The sequence below is a fragment of the Bufo bufo genome, chromosome 1 (assembly GCF_905171765.1).
Source record: "Bufo bufo chromosome 1, aBufBuf1.1, whole genome shotgun sequence".
NCBI lineage: Eukaryota > Metazoa > Chordata > Amphibia > Anura > Bufonidae > Bufo > Bufo bufo.
In genome coordinates, this window is record NC_053389.1 from 837,210,864 (window position 1) to 837,220,649 (window position 9,786).

At 37.0% G+C, this 9,786-nt stretch overlaps 1 protein-coding gene across 1 annotated transcript in view; it reads right to left on the minus strand.

Annotated features, from left to right (window-relative positions):
- Positions 1 to 1,605, minus strand: part of LOC120986670 (acetylgalactosaminyl-O-glycosyl-glycoprotein beta-1,3-N-acetylglucosaminyltransferase-like) — a 97,551-nt gene extending 95,946 nt beyond the window's left edge. The window contains exon 1 of the mRNA XM_040415341.1: positions 1,101 to 1,605. The gene's annotated coding sequence lies outside the window, so the exon portion shown is untranslated. The remainder of the gene's footprint in view (positions 1 to 1,100) is intronic.
- Positions 1,606 to 9,786: the final 8,181 nt, after the last annotated feature.

Below are 9,786 nucleotides of genomic sequence, written 5' to 3' on the forward strand. Positions count from 1 at the left end.
CTGGATGGGCCAAATGTTTCTTATCTGCCGACACATTCTATGTTTCTATGTTTCTATACAGACCTCAGACCAGCCCCCTATCTATGCAGACCTCAGACCACCCCCCTATCTATACAGACCTCAGACCAGCCCCCTATCTATAAAGACCTCAGACCATACCCTTAGCTATACAGATCTCAGACCACCCCCTATCTATAAAGACCTCAGACCACCCCCCTATCTATACAGACCTTAGACCACCCCCATATCTATACAGACCTCAGACCACCCCCATATCTATACAGACCTCAGACCAGCTTGCTATCTATACAGACCTCAGACCAGCCCCCTATCTATACAGACCTCAGACCAGCTTGCTATCTATACAGACCTCAGACCAGCCCCCTATCTATACAGACCTTAGACCACCCCCATATCTATACAGACCTCAGACCACCCCCATATCTATACAGACCTCAGACCAGCTTGCTATCTATACAGACCTCAGACCAGCCCCCTATCTATACAGACCTCAGACCAGCTTGCTATCTATACAGACCTCAGACCAGCCCCCTATCTATACAGACCTCAGACCAGCCCCCTATCTATACAGACCTCAGACCAGCTTGCTATCTATACAGACCTCAGACCACCCCCTATCTATAAAGACCTCAGACCACCCCTCTATCTATACAGACCTTAGACCACCCCCATATCTATACAGACCTCAGACCACCCCCATATCTATACAGACCTCAGACCAGCTTGCTATCTATACAGACCTCAGACCAGCCCCCTATCTATACAGACCTCAGACCAGCTTGCTATCTATACAGACCTCAGACCAGCCCCCTATCTATACAGACCTTAGACCACCCCCATATCTATACAGACCTCAGACCACCCCCATATCTATACAGACCTCAGACCAGCTTGCTATCTATACAGACCTCAGACCAGCCCCCTATCTATACAGACCTCAGACCAGCTTGCTATCTATGCAGACCTCAGACCACACCAGGGGGCCACTGTTACAATGTTATCTGCATAGTTACTTGGTCTGAAGAGCACTACAGGAACAAGGAGACGTATTGTGTAAAACATGATGCCCAACTTACCTTTTTTCAGGGTGCTCTTTCCCTAGGAGTTGACAAGTACATAGTATTGTAGAATTTCTTGAAGTTGCGATCCCAGTGATCACCTGTGGAGGACCTGGAGACAAGTGTCCTATTCCGGCACAACACCACCAGAAATGAAGTATTACAAGGGTCCTGTTTAAATCCGTGGACAAACTCTCTAATGCAAGATGTTGGGTCCTCCAGAAAGTGAGACGCTAGTAGATGACTCCCCTTTCATCACACATCTGCCTTGATGTTTGTCAGGGCTTCCTGAGGTTACTGTGCTGAACCTTGTACATTCAAGAGCCCACGACCACTTCTAGCAGGAGCCTGACATACACTGCTCGTCTGTGTCTTTACCGACACCACATTCTCTTGAAGGCAGCTAAAAACAAAGCACTTCCCCAATTTCCGTGTTGTCAGGAAGGGAGATGAATTGTTTGTAAAATGTAAATTTTCTTTATTAAAAGCCAGTGTGATTTCCTCCCCCGCTACCAGAGAGAGCATTTATCTGCACACACCCTGTTACTAGCCTGGACCACAGAGGGGCGGGGTGGGGGGGGGGTTGAGAAAACTTTACAGGCCGTACAGATATTCAGAATGTTTCATAACTAAAAATGTTACTTCTCTACTCTGATTCCAAGGGTAACATTGTACATATGTACATAGGAGCAGTATTATAGTAGTTATATTCCTGTACATAGGTGCAGTATTATAGTAGTTATATTCTTGTACATAGGAGCAGTATTATAGTAGTTATATTCTTGTACATAGGAGCAGTATTATAGTAGTTATATTCTTGTACATAGGAGCAGTATTATAGTAGTTATATTCTTGTACATAGGAGGCAGTATTATAGTAGTTATATTCTTGTACACAGGAGCAGTATTATAGTAGTTATATTATTGTACATAGGAGCAGTATTATAGTAGTTATATTCTTGTACATAGGAGGCAGTATTATAGTAGTTATATTCTTGTACATAGGAGCGGTATTATAGTAGTTATATTCTTGTACATAGGAGCAGTATTATAGTAGTTATATTCTTGTACATAGGAGGCAGTATTATAATAGTTATATTCTGGTACATAGGATCAGTATTATAGTAGTTATATTCTTGTACATAGGAGGCAGTATTATAGTAGTTATATTCTGGTACATAGGAGCAGTATTATAGTAGTTATATTCCTGTACATAGGAGCAGTATTATAGTAGTTATATTCTTGTACATAGGAGCAGTATTATAGTAGTTATATTCTTGTACATAGGAGCAGTATTATAGTAGTTATATTCTTGTACATAGGAGGCAGTATTATAGTAGTTATATTCTTGTACATAGGAGGCAGTATTATAGTAGTTATATTCTTGTACATAGGAGGCAGTATTATAGTGTATATATTCTTGTACATAGGAGGCAGTATTATAGTAGTTATATTCTTGTACACAGGAGCAGTATTATAGTAGTTATATTCTTGTACATAGGAGCAGTATTATAGTAGTTATATTCTTGTACATAGGAGCAGTATTATAGTAGTTATATTCTTGTACATAGGAGCAGTATTATAGTAGATATATTCCTGTACATAGTAGGCAGTATTATAGTAGTTATATTCTTGTACATAGGAGCAGTATTATAGTAGTTATATTCTTGTACATAGGAGGCAGTATTATAGTAGGTATATTCTTGTACATAGGAGCAGTATTATAGTAGTTATATTCTTGTACATAGGAGCCAGTATTATAGTAGTTATATTCTTGTACATAGGAGGCAGTATTATAGTAGTTATATTCTTGTACATAGGAGGCAGTATTATAGTAGGTATATTCTTGTACATAGGAGGCAGTATTATAGTAGGTATATTCTTGTACATAGGAGCAGTATTATAGTAGTTATATTCTTGTACATAGGAGCAGTATTATAGTAGGTATATTCTTGTACATAGGAGCAGTATTATAGTAGTTATATTCTTGTACATAGGAGACAGTATTATAGTAGTTATATTCTTGTACATAGGAGACAGTATTATAGTAGTTATATTCTTGTACATAGGAGCAGTATTATAGTAGTTATATTCTTGTACATAGGAGCAGTATTATAGTAGTTATATTCTTGTACATAGGAGGCAGTATTATAGTAGTTATATTCTTGTACATAGGGGGCAGTATTATAGTAGTTATATTCTTGTACATAGGAGGCAGTATTATAGTAGTTATATTCTTGTACATAGGAGCAGTATTATAGTAGTTATATTCTTGTACATAGGAGCAGTATTATAGTAGTTATATTCTTGTACATAGGAGCAGTATTATAGTAGTTATATTCTTGTACATAGGAGGCAGTATTATAGTAGTTATATTCTTGTACATAGGAGCAGTATTATAGTAGTTATATTCCTGTACATAGGAGCAGTATTATAGTAGTTATATTCCTGTACATAGGAGCAGTATTATAGTAGTTATATTCTTGTACATAGGAGGCAGTATTATAGCAGTTATATTCCTGTACATAGGAGCAGTATTATAGCAGTTATATTCTTGTACATAAGAGCAGTATTATAGCAGTTATATTCTTGTACATAGGAGCAGTATTATAGTAGTTATATTCTTGTACATAGGAGGCAGTATTATAGCAGTTATATTCCTGTACATAGGAGCAGTATTATAGCAGTTATATTCTTGTACATAGGAGGCAGTATTATAGTAGATATATTCTTGGACATAGGAGACAGTATTATAGTAGTTATATTCTTGTACATAGGAGCAGTATTATAGTAGTTATATTCCTGTACATAGGAGCAGTATTATAGTAGTTATATTCTTGTACATAGGAGCCGTATTATGGTAGTTAGATTCTTGTACATAGGAGCAGTATTATAGTAGTTATATTCTTGTACATAGGAGCAGTATTATAGTAGTTATATTCTTGTACATAGGAGGCAGTATTATAGTAGTTATATTCTTGTACATAGGAGGCAGTATTATAGTAGTTATATTCTTGTACACAGGAGCAGTGGTATAGTAGTTATATTCTTGTACATAGGAGGCAGTATTATAGTAGTTATATTCTTGTACATAGGAGGCAGTATTATAGTAGTTATATTCTTGTACATAGGAGCAGTATTATAGTAGTTATATTCTTGTACATAGGAGGCAGTATTATAGTAGTTATATTCTTCTATATAGGAGCAGTATTATAGTAGTTATATTCTTGTACATAGGAGCAGTATTATAGTAGTTATATTCTTGTACATAGGAGGCAGTATTATAGTAGTTATATTCTTGTACATAGGGAGCAGTATTATAGTAGTTATATTCTTGTACATAGGAGGCAGTATTATAGTAGTTATATTCTTGTACATAGGAGCAGTATTATAGTAGTTATATTCTTGTACATAGGAGCAGTATTATAGTAGTTATATTCTTGTACATAGGAGCAGTATTATAGTAGTTATATTCTTGTACATAGGAGGCAGTATTATAGTAGTTATATTCTTGTACATAGGAGCAGTATTATAGTGGTTATATTCTTGTACATAGGAGCAGTATTATAGTGGTTATATTCTTGTACATAGGAGGCAGTATTATAGTAGATATATTCTTGGACATAGGAGACAGTATTATAGTAGTTATATTCTTGTACATAGGAGCAGTATTATAGTAGTTATATTCCTGTACATAGGAGCAGTATTATAGTAGTTATATTCTTGTACATAGGAGGCAGTATTATAGCAGTTATATTCCTGTACATAGGAGCAGTATTATAGCAGTTATATTCTTGTACATAAGAGCAGTATTATAGCAGTTATATTCTTGTACATAGGAGCAGTATTATAGTAGTTATATTCTTGTACATAGGAGGCAGTATTATAGCAGTTATATTCCTGTACATAGGAGCAGTATTATAGCAGTTATATTCTTGTACATAGGAGGCAGTATTATAGTAGATATATTCTTGGACATAGGAGACAGTATTATAGTAGTTATATTCTTGTACATAGGAGCAGTATTATAGTAGTTATATTCTTGTACATAGGAGCAGTATTATGGTAGTTAGATTCTTGTACATAGGAGCAGTATTATAGTAGTTATATTCTTGTACATAGGAGCAGTATTATAGTAGTTATATTCTTGTACATAGGAGCAGTATTATAGTAGTTATATTCTTGTACATAGGAGCAGTATTATAGTAGTTATATTCTTGTACATAGGAGCAGTATTATAGTAGTTATATTCTTGTACATAGGAGGCAGTATTATAGTAGTTAACTTCTTGTACATAGGAGCAGTATTATAGTAGTTATATTCTTGTACATAGGAGCAGTAATATAGTAGCTATATTCTTGTACATAGGAGCAGTATAATAGTAGTTATATTCTTGTACATAGGAGCAGTATTATAGTAGTTATATTCTTGTACATAGGAGGCAGTATTATAGTAGTTATATTCTTGTACATAGGAGCAGTATTATAGTAGTTATATTCTTGTACATAGGAGGCAGTATTATAGTAGCTATATTCTTGTACATAGGAGCAGTATTATAGTAGTTATATTCTTGTACATAGGAGGCAGTATTATAGTAGTTATATTCTTGTACATAGTGCAGTATTATAGTAGTTATATTCTTGTACATAGGAGCAGTATTATAGTAGTTATATTCTTGTACATAGGAGCAGTATTATAGTAGTTATATTCTTGTACATAGGAGCAGTATTATAGTAGTTATAGTCTTGTACATATGAGCAGTATTATAGTAGTTATAGTCTTGTACATAGGAGGCAGTATTATAGTAGTTATATTCTTGTACATTGGAGCAGTATTATAGTAGTTATAGTCTTGTACATAGAAGCAGTATTATAGTAGTTATATTCTTGTACATTGGAGCAGTATTATAGTAGTTATATTCCTGTACATAGGAGGCAGTATTATAGTAGTTATATTCTTGTACATATGAGCAGTATTATAGTAGTTATAGTCTTGTACATAGGAGCAGTATTATAGTAGTTATATTCTTCTATATAGGAGCAGTATTATAGTAGTTATATTCTTGTACATTGGAGCAGTATTATAGTAGTTATATTCCTGTACATAGGAGGCAGTATTATAGTAGTTATATTCTTGTACATATGAGCAGTATTATAGCAGTTATATTCTTGTACATAGGAGCAGTATTATAGTAGTTATATTCTTGTACATTGGAGCAGTATTATAGTAGTTATATTCCTGTACATAGGAGGCAGTATTATAGCAGTTATAATCTTGTACATAGGAGCAGTATTATAGCAGTTATATTCTTGTACATAGGAGCAGTATTATAGTAGTTATATTCTTGTACATAGGAGCAGTATTATAGTAGTTATAGTCTTGTACATAGGAGCAGTATTATAGTAGTTATATTCTTCTATATAGGAGCAGTATTATAGTAGTTATATTCTTGTACATAGGAGGCAGTATTATAGTAGTTATATTCCTGTACATAGGAGCAGTATTATAGTAGTTATATTCCTGTACATAGGAGCAGTATTATAGTAGTTATATTCTTGTACATAGGAGGCAGTATTATAGTAGTTATATTTTTGTACATAGGAGCAGTATTATAGTAGTTATATTCTTGTACATAGGAGCAGTATTATAGTAGTTATATTCTTGTACATAGGAGCAGTATTATAGTAGATATATTCTTGTACATAGGAGGCAGTATTATAGTAGTTATATTCTTGTACATAGGAGCAGTATTATAGTAGATATATTCTTGTACATAGGAGCAGTATTATAGTAGTTATATTCTTGTACATAGGAGGCAGTATTATAGTAGTTATACTCTTGTACATAGGAGCAGTATTATAGTAGATATATTCTTGTACATAGGAGGCAGTATTATAGTAGTTATATTCCTGTACATAGGAGCGGTATTATAGTAGTTATATTCTTGTACATAGGAGGCAATTTTTATTGTGAAAACAAACAAAAAAATACAATTAAAATACATTCTTACAAAAACAAAAAATAACAGGCATTGTACACACAATGACTACTCAACTAGAATGACTATAGAATCATATTAAACTTCTTAGAAAGTCCACATTTGCTGGGGAGGAAAAAGAAGAGAAAAAAAAACCACACAAAATAACATCATATTTTCTGTTTTAAACCAAAGACACATTTCTCCATAATTTCCTATTATTCGGGTTACTCCGTATCTCTAATGACTTAACCCACTGGAGCTCAGACATTATTTGGCTTACGGCTGTGGTGTGGTGGAATGGCTCATTGTGTATAGACACGCGGGTTCTCATGTGCCAATGGTAATATTTTATGACCGAAATGATCAGGTACATTGTCCCCCTGTCTACATTCCTATTTCTGGATGGAACAGCATAGATTATATCAGCATAAGTCAGGGACTGCAGTAATGGGATGTTTAGCTTTTGTGACACCTCTTCCCATATTCTCCTCCCACCCCTGCAGTCAGATATTAAGTGCTCCATCGTCTCCTCCTGCTGACAACCGAGAGGACAGTTCCTATCTGAAACACTTAAAAATTTCAGGTTACCCCTAACAAATAGCTTTCCATGTAATGACAACCAAGCTATGTCAAATAATTTGGCGGGGAGTCGTTTCCCATTGAGGAGCTTCAGACTTTCTTGTAAAGTGCTAGTCACACAATCCCTCAAGACAAGTGGAGAACAAAAGAAAGCCCTACAGATCCTCACGTATAGATCTTTCCTTGGCTTACCCTCAATGTAGGACTTCTCTATCTTCCACCTTCTTACACACTTCAGCCCATAGTCCAGGTACTGGGGGAGGTAGTCACTCGTCCATCGACCCCTCTTGAGACTGCCGCCTCGCACCCAAGACTCTGCAAAAGGCATTATCCAGTCCCTGATACTATTCACCCACAGGAAGCTATTCTCTGAGTCCAGGCAACCAAAATTAACTTTTAGAAACATGGAGTCAAAGAACACCCTTGGATTCAGCATATCCAACCCACCCTCTCTCCTCTGTAGGTAGGTGATCCCTCTTTTTATCAGGTTCAACCTGTTCCCCCACAACAGTTGGAAGAACATGTCTCCCTCCTTATGTTGTTTATTGTCTAAGGTTGCTTCTTCTAGTCTGTGTGCATTTATGCGCTTTACTCTTTCTGGTAACTGTTTTAATGCCAGGATTATGTTCTTATTTGGCTTTTGGCCTGATATGGTTATGGAGCAGTCGAAAAGGGTTCCTGCTCGGGCGAGGTACCTTTCATTACACCACAAGTGCCTTCAGATTGTGTTATGTCAATTGATGTATGATGTGATATCGTTGTTGTGCTATATCTCTGATACAATGATTGTACTGGATGACCTTGCTATTGCACGGTTGGACTTCTGTATTCATTTAAATAAAGAATAAAAAAATAAAAAAAATAAAAAACAGTTGGAAGAACAGGCTAAAGAGCCTAGTGGAGAAAGATTCCGGCAAAGGAAAAACGACAGAGACATACAAGAAGACAGGGACCAGGTAAGTCTTCAACATTTTAACCCTTTCTCTATAGGTCAGCCTCCAGTTCTTCCATCGCTGAACCTTTGCATTTCCGGCTTCCAACTTCTCTTCCCAATTTAGTTTGGCGTTATCATTCCTCCCAAATTTGACCCCTAGGATTTTAATATAGGTGGAGGCTCTCACAAATTGTGGCAGATCAAAGTCTGGATCACTGTCTGATATCCAGAGAGCTTGACTCTTCTCAAGGTTGACCAGAGACCCTGAGGCCTCCGATTAACTTCTGATGGCCGCAGACAACATCTCCACCTCACGAGGCTCAGATATCACTACAGTCACATCATCCGCATAGGCAACAACACTCAGGGGCAGGCAATGGGGGACTGGCACCCCCTGAAAACCACACTCCTGCAGTGACCTCAGGAAAGGGTCTAAGGAAAATACATACAGCAGCGGACTCAGTGGGCAACCCTGTCTCACCCCTGCCTCAACCCTGAAGGTATCACCCTGCCAACCATTGACCAGAGGAAAGCTCTCAGCCTCGCAATACAAAGTCTTCAGCCAATCGATGAATTGCCCCGGAATACCGTACTTTGACAAAGTGGCCCATAGATACTCATGATCTACTCTGTCAAACGCTTTAGCCTGGTCAAGACTCACAACATATCTCCCACACCTCAGGGCTTTACATCTCTCAAACATCTCCCTTATCGAGATGACTGCTCCAGAGATGTTCCGCCCTTCTACTGTGCCAAACTGACAGCCTGACAACAGTGCTGAGGACAGACAAACTAATCTAGAAAACAGAATTTTTGCCAGAATCTTTCTGTCGACATTCAAGAGGGCAATCGGCCTCCAGTTCTTGATGTCACTCGGCTCTTTACCTTAGGACAGCAGAATCAGCGAGGACACTCTCATGGATGGAGGCATCAGGTGACTTTCTAGACAATTTGTATATACATCCATGAGGATTGGGGCCAAGAGGTCTTTGAATGTCCTATAGAATTCTGCTGTTATCCCATCTGGACCTGGTGCCTTCTTCAGACGTAACTTATCAATTGCCTCTTTAACCTCCGCCACCGTCAAATCTGCTGTCAAAGGAGAAAAGTCCAAATCATTAGTATCAGGGAGCGGAGTTGCCTCCAAGAATTGGGTCATCTTGTCTCTATCCAAAACCTTCCTCTGAAACAAGTCAGCATAGTAAGATCTCACCA